Source organism: Callospermophilus lateralis, unplaced genomic scaffold, assembly GCF_048772815.1.
Source record: "Callospermophilus lateralis isolate mCalLat2 unplaced genomic scaffold, mCalLat2.hap1 Scaffold_83, whole genome shotgun sequence".
NCBI classification, from domain to species: Eukaryota; Metazoa; Chordata; class Mammalia; order Rodentia; family Sciuridae; genus Callospermophilus; species Callospermophilus lateralis.
In genome coordinates this window covers 1,590,444-1,604,717 of record NW_027516368.1, presented here as the reverse complement: position 1 = coordinate 1,604,717, position 14,274 = coordinate 1,590,444, and the positions used below count along the sequence as shown (strand labels likewise).

The window sequence follows — 14,274 nt, the reverse complement described above, 5'->3', positions numbered from 1 at the left end:
AATTATTACCTAGGAAAATTATGCTACAATCTAATGGTTTTCACTGACATTTAATTCCACAATAACTAATTGCAGTATTTTTTTCATTATATATTTGAGCCCATTATAACTTTACAATGTTATAAATAATTTATCTTTTACTCTCACTGATTATTATGGTATATAAATATTCTATAGTATGCATGAAGTGTAACTATAATTTTCATGTTAACATAATTAATCTCATTTTGCATATTAAGCAACTTATTATATCTTTAAAAATTCAACTAGTATATTTATTTAAATTTATTAGTCCAAATTCATAGACATTAGTTCCTTTTTAATTTGTAGAGGTAGAAATATTTAATGCAATTATGCTGCATACAAATTTGTGTCTAGGAGAGACACATGCTTATAAAAACTTTAAAAAAATTAAATTCCTCAAAATTATTATGTCATTGCTTTAATTAAATCTTGATTTGAACTGGAAATTATGAAGTAATACCATTGTGACAAGGTAAGGTGAAAACAATTTTTATTAAACTATTTATTTATACATGTATAGTTTATACATTGAATGAAGAAAAAGTCTGTTTTGAAATATTCTATCCTATTGAATTTCTAGGAAATGTCCACAGAAACATATCTCCCTCAATTTTACATTAAGAATGGAATTTATGGGGCTGGAGTGTAGCTCAGTAGTAGAATGCATGCCTAACACGGTGAGGCACTGGGCTTGGTCCTCAGCACCACATAAAAATAAATAAGTAAAATAAAGGTATTGTGTCCATCTAAAAAAAATAAATAAACAAAAATGTAATTTATATGTTTGCATTCTAGTATGGCTACATTTAATGCAGCTATTAGATGACTCAACAGAATAATGACATTATTTGTAAACTTTTTGTCTTTGAATAGTGTTGTTTGAAGTGAATATGGCTTATTAATAGTTTTCTAATATTATAATTCATTTAAATGTTTTCATGCATCATTTATTTTCTTATAATTTTTTTTGTAGAAGGAAGCATTGAGTTATTCTTTATTTCAGTCCAAATATGTCTTTAATTTGTTTTGAAATTTAGTGACACAAAGCAGAATAAAAAAAAAAAAACTATATTATCCAATTGTTCCTAAAATATGTATTTAATACTAGGGCTTAATAGTTAAAATACCTTCAAAATATACTAAGTTTTAGAAAACTAAAAAAGAGCTGGAGTGTAGCATGGTAGAAGAACACATGGCTAGCAAAGACAAGGCCCTGGGTTTGAGTCCTAGCTCTGCAAAAAACATCCAAAAACTTTTATATATTATTAAAATATCTGTTAATAATATAACATTATAAGAGAATAGATGATAAAATTGGTGTTATAAATGTAAAGTATATATACTGAGAACTCAATTTCATAAATTAAGGTAAACATTTGTAGATATTAATGGAAAAAATTTATACAAATTAATTAATATTTTATGTTCTCTGATGCCAATGCATTTAGTTCATCAAATATATGCAAACAAAATCTATAGCCACCTTAGAGATGTGTCAGTAAATAATTGGCTCATGTTAAAAACTAAGATTACAAGAGATATTTAAACATAATGAAGTACAAGTAACATAGCAATACTTTGTAAAAGTGTACTTTTGTAAAAATACTAAAAACCATCATGTTAAGGAAAATAAATCAAGCTCAGAAGGTTAAGGGTATATGTTTGCTCTCATATGTGAACGCTAGAGAGGAAAAAGGAAAACAAAGGTGGGGGTGGACCTCAAGAAAAGTAAAGCGAGATTAATAGAAAAAAAGAAATCAAGGGTTGTGAGGTAGGTAGGGAGGAGGCCAATGCTGGGGAGTGGCCAAATTATATTGTTATATTGAGTGCATGCACAGATATTGTAATGACAAATTGAAACAGTATGTACAACTATAATGCACCAATAAAATGTGGAAATTGAAACAAATAAAATATTGTTAAGAAAAAAAGAAGAAAATATATTTATATACTAATGATTAATTGGAAAAGTGAATCAAAATGTGGAAATGACAACCTAGAGATATTGTCTTCATGGTTAACACACATTGTGGTACGAAAATATAAGTAAAAACAACAAAGGAAAAAATAATAAGATGGATTAATATGTTGAATTGAAATACAGTAATAATATGTATGTATAACTTCATAAAATTAGATTTAATTGTGTTAACAATGATTTTTTTTTCTTTTAAGTAGAGTTCAGGCATCTCCAAAATATGTTCTTATGTTTCAGGTACAGACAGAAAATCAACAAAATTTATAGCAATCTCTCTTCATATTAGTCATGAGAAAAATAAATCTAGAAATCACAACATAAGGATTACTTTGATAAGAACAGAATAAAATGAACAAAAAAATAACCAAGGAATAACAACAGTGATAACATAAAAAAGATCTTCAAATTATAGCATATCTGAACTTTACAAAATTGAAATTAAAAAGGAAAACTGTTTTATTTTTTGTACACCGAGAAAGACTAAAAGCCTTTAAGAACTAAACATTTACAGATATGCTTGAGTGAGTGGGGCTCTGACTCTTACAAAATATAGTTCAGATCGTCTTTAAAAAAAAACACAGATTAATATTACAAATATTAGAAATATTGGGAAGCTGATTTAGGGAGTATTGAAGTTTATTTTTAAAATTAGAGCATCAAAACAAAATTTATATTTAGGATTGAAAATGGACTAAAACTAGTGACTGAGCAACCTAATATAATATATTGTGTGCTTTATTCATCAATAGTACTAGACAATTAGACAGTAAGCTGGGCATGGTATTGTAGGCCTATAATCCCAACAACTTGTGAGGCTGAGACAGGAGGATATTGAGTTCAAAGCCAGCCTTAGCAAAATAAGATACTAAGCAACTGAGTGAGACCCTGTCCCTAAATAAAATACAAAATAGGACTGGGGATGTCCTATCCAATTGCCCGGTAGTATCCACCTTCAGTGGAGCAATCTTCTAAAGTAGCCAAGACATACTAACCATCGTACCACCAGAGCACCTAACCTAAACATATAGACCTAAGAACAAACAGCAAATCATTATATGCATACAGAACCTAGAAGCCTTATATGAATTGAATGAATCTGCTTTAAAGCACAACAAAGCCCAACATTTCTAGGCATAATCTCCCAACACAAAAGAGAGACAACAGAGATATACAAAGCCAAAACAAATGTATAGGAGAAAGCAGTTACAAAGCAGTCAAACAGAGCTGGATAGCAACGTGAACAATATGGAAAAACAAGGGAAAAAAGGGTTACAAACAATGCAGGACAATCTAAATATACAAGAGGACATAGCAGAAACAGAAACATGGACAGGGAAAGAAATCAAGGCATACCTAATTCAGATGGAATGGAATATTAGAGAAGACATGAGACAGCAAATCCAAGCATTGAAAGTATATTTTGAAGAGGAACTAACCACACAAATTCAATCAGTAAAGAATGAGCTTTATCAGGAGATAGAGGTGTTAAAAAAAATCAAGTTGTAATCATAGAAATGCAAGAAACCGTAAATCAGATTAAAAGCGCTAATGAGAATATTACAAACAGACTAGATCAAGTAGAAGTCAGAACATCAGACAATGAAGACAAAGTTTATCAACTTGAAAAGAATATAGTTAACACAGAAAAGATGCTGAAATCTCACGAGCAATCTATCCAAGAGATATGGGATCTTATCAAAAAAACAAATTTGAGAGTCATTGGGATAGAAGAAGGCACAGAGAATCAGTCCAAAGGAATGGATGGCTTACTAAAGGAGATAATACTAGAAAACTTCCCAGAGATGAAAGATGGAATGGATTGCCAAATCCTGGAAGCTTACAGGACCCCAAACATCCAAAACCATAATAGACCAACTCCAAGACACATAATCATGAAGATAGCTGACATACAGGACAAGGAGAGAATACTAAAAGCTACGAGAGAAAGGAAGCAGATTACATTTAGGGGTAAACTAATTAGATTAACGACTGATTTTTCATCACAGACTTTGAAAGCGAGAAGATCCTGGAACAACGTATTTCAAACACTGAAAAATAATGGATTCCAACCAAGAATACTGTATCCAGCAAAACTAAGCTTCAGATTTGACAATGAAATTAAAATATTTCACGATAAACAAAAGCTAAAAGAATTTGCAGCCAGAAAACCAGCACTGCAAAGCATTTTGAGCAAAATATTACAAGAAGAGGAACTGAAAAATAGCGCCCAAAACTAACAGTGGGAGGTATCTCAGTAAAGGGGAAGAAAAATAACCAAAGAGGGAAAACTAGCCAATCTAAAATAAATAAATAAATAAACATGACTGGAAGTACAAACCATATTTCAATTGTAACCTTAAATGTTAATGGCTTAAATTCACCAATCAAGAGACATAGGCTAGTAACCTGGATTAAAAAAAACAAATCCAACAATATGCTGCCTTCAGGAGACTCATATGATAGAAAAAGACATTCACAGACTGAAGGTGAAAGGTTGGGAAAAATCATACCGCTCACATGGCCATCGGAAGCAAGCAGGAGTGGCCATTCTCATATTGAATAAAGTCAACTTCAAACCTAAGGTAATCAAAAGGGATAAAGAAGGACACTATATACTGTTAAAAGGAACCATCCACCATCAAGACATAACAATTATCAATTTATATGCACCAAACAATGGTGCTGCAACGTTCATAAAACAAACTCTCCTCAAGTTCAAGAGTCAAATAGACCACAACACAATAATTATGGGGGACTTCAACACACCACTCTCGCCATTGGACAGATCCTCTAGACAAAAGCTGAACAAAGAAACTATAAAACTTAATAACACAATCAATAACCTAGACTTAACTGACATATATAGAATATATCAACCATCATCAAGTGGATACACATTCTTCTCAGCAGCACATGGATCCTACTCAAAGATAGACCATATATTATGCCATAGGGCGACTCTCAGTAAATATAAAGGTGTGGAGATAATACCATGCACCATATCTGACCATAATGGAATGAAGCTGGATATTAATGATAAAAGAAGGAAGGAAAAATCCTGCATCACCTGGAAAATGAACAATATGTTACTGAATGATCAATGGGTTACAGAAGATATAAAGGAGGAAATAAAAAAATTCCTAGAGATAAACGACAATACAGACACAACATACCGGAATCTATGGGACACAATGAAAGCAGTTTTAAGAGGGAAATTCATTTCCTGGAGTTCATTCCTCAAAAAAAGAAAAAAACCAACAAATAAATGAACTCACACTACATCTTAAAACCTTAGAAAAGGAAGAGCAAAACAACAGCAAATATAGCAGAAGACAAGAAATAATTAAAATCAGAGTGGAAATGAACGAAATTGAAACAAAAAAAACATTGAAAAAATTGATATAACTAAAAGTTGGTTCTTTGAAAAAATAAATAAGATCGACAGACCCTTAGCCACGCTAACGAAGAGAAGAAGAGAGAGAACGCAAATTACTAACATACGGGATGAAAAAGGCAATATCACAACAGACACTACAGAAATACAGAAGATAATTAAAAAGTATTTTGAAACTCTATATTCCAATAAAATAGAAGATAGTGAAGATATCGATAAATTTCTTAAGTCATATGATCTGCCCAGATTGAGTCAGGAAGACACACACGATTTAAACAGACCAACAACAAAAGAAGAAATTGAAGAGGCCATCAAAAGACTACCAACTAAGAAAAGCCCAGGACCGGATGGGTATACAGCAGAATTTTACAAAACCTTCAAAGAAGAATTAATACCAATACTTTTCAAGCTATTTCAAGAAATAGAAAAAGAAGGAGCTCTTCCAAATTCATTCTATGAGGCCAACATAACCCTGATCCCAAAACCAGACAAAGACACTTCAAAGAAAGAAAACTATAGACCAATATCTCTAATGAACTTAGATGCAAAAATTCTCAATAAAATCCTGGCGAATCGAATGCAAAAGCATATCAAAAAAATTGTGCACCATGATCAAGTAGGATTCATCCCTGGGATGCAAGGCTGGTTCAATATACGGAAATCAATAAATGTTATTCACCACATCAATAGACTTAAAGATAAGAACCATATGATAATCTCGATAGATGAAGAAAAAGCATTTGACAAAGTACAGCATCCCTTTATGTTCAAAACACTAGAAAAACTAGGGATAACAGGAACTTACCTCAACATTGTAAAAGCTATCTATGCTAAGCCTCAGGCTAACATCATTCTAAATGGAGAAAAACTGAAGGCATTCCCTCTAAAATCTGGAACTAGACAGAGATGCCCTCTTTCACCACTTCTATTCAACTTAGTTCTTGAAATACTAGCCAGAGCAATTAGACAGACAAAAGAAATTAAAGGCATAAAAATAGGAAAAGAAGAACTTAAAATATCGCTATTTGCGGATGACATGATAATATACTTAACAGAACCAAAAGGGTCTACAAAGAAACTGCTAGAGTTAATAAATGAATTCAGCAAAGTGGCAGGATATAAAATCAATACGCATAAATCAAAGGCATTCCTGTATATCAGCAACAAAACTTCTGAAATGGAAATGAGGAAAACCACCCCATTCACAATATCCTCAAAGAAAATAAGATACTTGGGAATCAACCTAACAAAAGAAGTGAAAGATTTATACAATGAAAACTACAGAACCCTAAAGAGATAGATAGAAGAAGATCTTAGAAGATGGAAAAATGTACCCTGTTCATGGATAGGCAGAACTAACATTATCAAAATGGCGATATTACCCAAACTTCTCTACAGGTTTAATGCGATGCCAATCAAAATCCCAATGGCATTTCTTGTAGAAATAGATAAAGCTATCATGAAATTCATATGGAATAACAAAAGACCCAGAATAGCAAAAACAATACTAAGCAGGAAGTGTGAATCTGGAGGTATAGCGATACCAGAGTTCAAACTGTACTACAAAGCAATAGTAACAAAAACAGCGTGGTACTGGTACCAAAACAGGCAGGTGGATCAATGGTACAGAATAGAGGACACAGAAACCAATCCACAAAATTACAACTTTCTTATATTTGATAAAGGGGCTAAAAACATGCAATGGAGGAAGGATAGCATCTTCAACAAATGGTGCTGGGAAAATTGGAAATCCATATGCAACAAAATGAAACTGAATCCCTTTCTCTCGCCATGCACAAAAGTTAACTCAAAATGGATCAAGGAGCTTGATATCAAAGCAGAGACCCTGCACCTGATAGAAGAAAAAGTTGGCTCCGATCTACATATTGTGGGGTCAGGCTCCAAATTCCTTAATAGGACGCCCATAGCCCAAGAGTTAATAACAAGAATAAACAAATGGGACTTACTTAAACTAAAAAGTTTTTTCTCAGCAAGAGAAACAATAAAAGAAGTAAATAGGGAGCCTACATCCTGGGAACAAATCTTTACTCCTCACACTTCAGATAGAGCCCTAATTTCCAGAATATACAAAGAACTCAAAAAATTAAACAATAAGATAACAAATAACCCAATCAACAAATGGGCCAAGGACCTGAACAGACACTTCTCAGAAGAAGACATACAGTCAATTAATAAGTACATGAAAAAATGCTCACCTTCTCTAGCAGTCAGAGAAATGCAAATCAAAACCACCCTAAGATACCATCTCACTCCAGTAAGATTGGCAGCCATTAGGAAGTCAAACAACAATAAGTGCTGGCGAGGATATGGGGAAAAGGGTTCACTTGTACATTGCTGGTGGGACTGCAAAATGGTGCAGCCAATATGGAAAGCAGTATGGAGATTCCTGGGAAAGCTGGGAATGGAACCACCATTTGACCCAGCTATCGCCCTCCTTGGACTATTCCCTGAGGACCTTAAAAGAGCATGCTATAGGGATACTGCCACATCCATGTTCATAGCAGCACAATTCACAATAGCCAGACTGTGGAACCAACCTAGATGCCCTTCAATAGATGAATGGATAAAAAAAATGTGGCATCTATACACAATGGAGTATTATGCAGCACTAAAAAATGACAAAATCATTGAATTTTCAGGGAAGTGGATGGCATTAGAGCAGATTATGCTAAGTGAAGCTAGCCAATCCTTAAAAAAAATGCCAAATGTCTTCTTTGATTTAAGGAGAGCAACTAAGAACTGAACAGAGGGAAAGAGCATGAGGAAAATATTAACATTAAACTGAGACAAGTGATAGGAGGGAAAGGGAGAGAGAAGGAAAAGTGCATGGAAACGGAAGGACAACCTCATTTTTATACAAAATCACATATACAAGGTTGTGAGGGGAAAGGGGGGAAGGGAGAGAATGGAACAACAACAGACGAGATAGAGAGGGAAGATGAGAGGGGAGGGGAGGGGGGATAGTAGGGGATAGGAAAGTCAGCAGAATACAACAGTCACTAATATGGTATTATGTAAACATTGTGAATGTGTAACTGATGTGATTCTGCAATCTGTATTTGGGGTAAAAATGGAAATGCATAACTCATTTGAATCAAATGTATGGAAGATGAAAAAATAAATAAATTAATTAAAAAAAAAACTAAAAAAAAAAAAAAAGAAAGGTACCTAAGTAAAATTTTTGAAATGAAGTTTAGTTAGTAATATATATGTATATATATATGCATGTGTATTTGTGTGTGTGTGTATATATAATGTTTGAATAAAATCAAAATTTATTATTTGCCATTTTTTTAAAAATAGAATTTATCTTCTAGTTATGAGGTTTAGGAAATTTTATTTTTGGATCATGAAAATAATAAATAAAAGTTAAATTTTTTTTAAAAAGCATTTATTTTTAAAAATTAAATTCTTGAATATCTGCATAATTATTGTAAAGTCTATCTGGAACAATAAATATTAATACATTTGAACTCAACAAAACAGAAACATGAAAATCTCAAAGAACTCCAGATTGTTTTGAAAACTAAATGAAACCAATGAAAATGTCCTCTGGGATTCGATCACTGATATCATACTCAATGTGATTGCTTAACTAAGCATTAAGTTCCATCAGGACTTCAGAAGAGTCAATTAATCACTTAAAAAATGCTTATACATAGAAATTTAAGTGCAGTTCTGGAAGAAGGTAAGGCTGAACTTGAAAAATGTTTAACTTTTCAGATTATGTCTAAGATCTACAAATCAGAGATTTTTTTTTTGCTTGTGTGTTCTTTTTAGATATATATGACAGTAGAGTATATTTTGATATATATGCATGGAGTAGAGCTTACTAAATAGAATCCCATTCTTGTGGTCATACGTCATGTGGAGTTTCACTGGTCATATGTTCATTTCTGAGCACAGGAAAGTTATGTCTGATTCACTCTTGTGTATTACATATTCCCATCTCCCCACCCTTCCCTTCATTCCTCTTTGTCTAATCCAAGGAACTTTTATTTCTTTCTTCCACTCCCTCCCTTGTTGTGGGTTAGTATCAACATTTCAGAGATACTTAAATATACTTTTTAGATCTGTCATACTGTTTTTGGAGACACTTGGAAACTTCGTTGTCCTATTTGTTCAAGGTTGTAAAAGCTAGAAATTTACTTGAGTTGTATGTAAAAGAAAGGTAAAAAAGATTTATTGATACACGTAATTAAAATCACATAACTATGTATTTACAACATAATAAGTTGAATAAAATAAAACAATACATTTTATTGTGCTGATAATAAACCAGTTACATTAAACTTATTTTTCTGCTATAGATGAATAGAAACCTTAAATTTAGTATATATTTGCTATTTTTTGAAAATTTAATTAGTTACACATGGGAGTACAATGATCTTAACATATCATACATTTAAATCAGATGGGGTATAATTTCTCATTTTTCTGAGTGTACAGTTTGTAGAATCACATTGGTCATGCAGTCACATCCTTCCTTTCCCCACTTCCCCTCCCCTCCCCTCACTTCTCTCTGCCCAATCTAATGTGACACACTTTTTTTTCTTTTTCCTCACATCATCATACATGTATTTAGTATATGTATTTAGTATATATTTATATATATATAGTATATATTTAATATATGTATGTATATATATTCATACATGTACTTAGTATATATTTTAAGAAAAAATGGTATTGGCAGTAAAAAATTCAAAGAAATATTCTTAAAATAATAGAGGTATACTAGCTCAATCTAATACTCATCACAATTTCTGGAAGGGGCATTTTCTGATGAAAAGTTCAGGACAATAAGTGACCAATCAAATATATTCAGAATCTCCTTGCTGTTTTGAAAAATTTTCCCACCTTTTAGACTGTGTGTCCATACAATGAGATTTAATTTTAATTTTTTGTTCATTCTTTTTAGATATACATGACACTAGAATATATTTTGACATATTACACATACATGGAGTATAATATTCTAATTAGGATTTCATTCTCGTGGTTTTACATGTTGTGAAGTTTCACTAGTCATATATTAATATATGAACATATGAATGTTATGTCCAATTCTTTCTACTGTCTTTCCTCTTCCAATATCCCATTTCTTCCCTACATTCCCCTTTGTCTAATCCAATGAACGTCTATTCTACCCCTTCTTCCTTATCATATGTTATCATCCACATATCAGAGATAACATTCGGCTTTTGGTTTATTTGGACTGGCTTATTTCCCTTAGAATAGTATTCTTCAGTTGTTTCTGTTTACCATCAAATGCCATAATTTCATTATTCTTTTTGGCTGAGTAACATTCTATCACACAATGAGATATGAATAAGCCTAATAGTAACCATTATCCAAAAGGAATCGTTTATAAAAAGAACTATGAGAAGGCAACAAGACATTTGTGAAATTAATAAGAATTGCCAGGATAGAAAAATTGAAACTATAGAAAATTTTCTAGAGCATATTTTTATAATTTTGAGTATTCATTTATAATATATGCAAAAAATCAAAATATAGTGATCAATAATAAAGTGATAAAATAACATGGAGTAATAGACAATGTAGTTGTTATAGTTAGTAAAAGACAATTTAAAATATGGAAGTAAACAATGCATAGGATTGTATACCTCAAAATAGAAGTAGAGTATACATTAACAAAACAAAATAAAATTAATATATATTTGGTGGACATAACAACAAACTTGACATAGTAAAAGAAAGGTTCAAAACAACTGATGACTAATCAAAAGAAAATATTCAAATAGAAAATGATGAAAATTTAAACAGAACAAAAATTTGGAAACATGAAACATAATAAAAAAGAGAGATAGCCTACTAGGAATTGGATTTCCTTTGGAAAAGAGAAGAAAGAAAAAAGCAATATTTGGAGAAATAATAATCAAAGGAGTTCCATGTTGATGTTGAAAATTTGATAAGCTCATTATACACCAAAAACCAATTAAATTTTTCTTAGAAACAGCATTAATTTTATGATACTGTTGAAAATTAAAGATAATGAAATCAGAAGCATGTATTAGTGCATGCCAATAATCCCAGTGACTTGGGAGGCTATGGTATGAGAATGGCAAATTGGAGGTCATCCTCATCAATTTAACTATACCTTGTCTCAAAATTTAAAAAAAAAAATAAAATAAATTAAAAGGGCTGGACGTTAAGCTCAATGGTAAAGTGATCCAGGGCTCAGTCCCTAAAAACACAAAATAAATTAATAAACAAGCAGATTAAAAATAATGAGAAAATCAAATAGTGGCTAGAGAAGAATGTAAGAATCATTGACTTTTAACACAAATCATGAAAGACAGGAAAAAATAGGGTGAGAAGGGGCAGAATTTTATGTCAGGAAAAGATAGCTTCAAAAATTAAGGAAAGGTTTCTAGGTGAGCAAAGCCGGGAGACATCATGCCAGTGTTCTTGCATTACAAGAAATATTAAACCATGGTTTTCAAGCAATAGAAAACACCATCAAAAGCCTACCAACAAATACTATACATTCAGGGATAATTTCTATAGTTTGTTACTATAGAAGTTTCTCTGATCTTGCAGAGTACCAAAAGCAACAAGAGTAGTGTAGCATTTCCTTCTGAGTGTGAAGCTGACTTACAATGCTCCTTTGCTGAAACTGCCTATTGCCATTGATGATCATTCTTCACTCCTCTTTGGAGAGCAAGAGGAAGGGAACTCAGTCTGAGTGCTTTGTTTTAAAAAAAAAAAGCCTACCAACAAACAAAAGCCCAAGAATAGACAGATTCTCAGCAAAGTTCTACAAGACTTTGAAAGAAAAATTAACTCCAATACTCCTCAAAGTAGTTAATGAAATAGAAAAGAAGCAACCCTTCCAAACTCATTCTCTGAAACTAATATCATCCTAATACCAACACCAGGCAAAGACACATCAAGGAAAAAAAAAAAACTTTAGGGCAATATTGCTGATGAATATACATGCAAAAATTCTCGGTAAATTTCTGGCAAATCACATACAAAAACACATTAAAACGATAGTGAACCATGATCAAGTGGGGTTCATCCCAGGGAGCAGGGTTTGTTCAACATACAGAAATTAATAAATGTAAATCTCCATCTCTCACATCATATTAAAAAGACTTAAAACCAAGAATCATATGATCATCTCAATAGATGCAGAAATAGTATTTGACAAAATACAGCACACTTTTATTTCAAAACATTAGAAAAACTAGGGATAATAGGAACATATCCCAAATCATAAAAGCTATATATGTTAAACCCAGGCCAGAATCACTCTAAATGGAGAAAATTTGAAAGCATTCACTCTAAAAACTGGAACAAGTGTCAAGGATGTCCTCTTTCACCACTCCTATTTAACATCATTTTTGAAACTCTAGCCAGAACAACTAGAAAAAGAAATTAAAGAAATACAAATAGGTAAAGAAGAACTCAAACTGTCACTATTTGATGAGAACACAATTCTACATCTAGAAGATCCAAAAAATTCCACCAGATATCTTTTAGAACTAATAAATGAATTCAGCAAAGTAGCAGGATATTATATATATATATATATATATATATATATATATATATATATATATATATATATATATATATATATGAATCAATCTAACAAAAGATATGAAAGACCTCTACAATGAAACTACAGGACCCTAAAGAAAGAAATTTAAAAAAAAAACCCAGAAGATGGAAAGATCTCCCATGCTCCTGTATAGGCAGAATTAATATTGTCAAAATGGCCATACTACCAAAAGCATTATACAGATTTAATGCAATTCCAATTAAAATCCCAATGACATTCTCCATAGAAATAGAAAGGGCAATTATGGAAATCATTTGGAAGAATAAGAGACCCAAAATAGACAAAGCAATCCCTAGTAAGGAAAGTGAAGCAGGAGACATCACAATACCAGATCATAAACTATACTACAGAGCTATAGTAACAAAAATGGCATGGTATTGGCACCAAAATAGACATTTAGACCAATAACACAGAAAGAAGACACAGAGACAGACCCACATAAATACACTTATTTCATGCTAAACAAAGGTGCCAAAAACATACATTGGAGAAAAGACAGACTCTTCAACAAATGGTGCTGGCAAAACTGGAAATTAATATGTAGCAAAATGAAATTAAATCTCCATCTCTCACACTGCAAAAAAAAAAATAAATAAATAAAATAAACTCAAAGTGTCTCAAAGGCTCAGGAACTACAACAGAGACACAGCCCTAACAGAAGAAGTAATCCCAAATGTTCACTATGTCAGTCTAGAATCTGACTTCCTTAACAAGAGTCATAAATTGCATGAAGTAATATAAAGGATAAATAAATGGGATGAATTCAAATTAAAAAGCTTCTTCTCAGGAATGGAAACAATTAATAATGTGAGGATAGGGCCTATTGATTGGGAGAAAATCTTTACCACATGTACTTCAGATAAGGGATTAAACTCTAGGATATACAAAGAACTAAAAAATTTTAACAGGAAATAAATAAATAACCCAATTAAGAAATGGGTTAAGGAACTAAGCAGACACTTCACAGAAGAAGAAATACAACTGATCAACAAATATAAGAAAAAGTGTTCAATATCTCTAACAATTAGAGAAATGCTAATAAAAACTATACTAAGATTTCATCTCACTCCAGTCAGAATGGCAATCATCAAGAGCACAGGCAACAACAAATATTAGCGAGGATGTGGGGCAAAAGGTAGATTCATACATTGCCCATGGGATTGAAAATTGGTACAGTCACTATGGAAAGCAGTATGGAGATTTCTTAAAAAACTTGGAATAGAACATCATTTGACCAAACTATTTTACTCCTTGATTTATACC

General features: G+C 32.0%; 1 non-coding gene across 1 annotated transcript; it reads left to right on the top strand.

Annotated features, from left to right (window-relative positions):
- Positions 1-11,920: 11,920 nt before the first annotated feature.
- On the top strand, positions 11,921-12,134 carry LOC143641062 (small nucleolar RNA U3). Its single transcript, XR_013155224.1, has one exon. It is a non-coding gene; the product is annotated as a small nucleolar RNA U3 (small nucleolar RNA).
- The last annotated feature ends 2,140 nt before the right edge of the window (positions 12,135-14,274 follow it).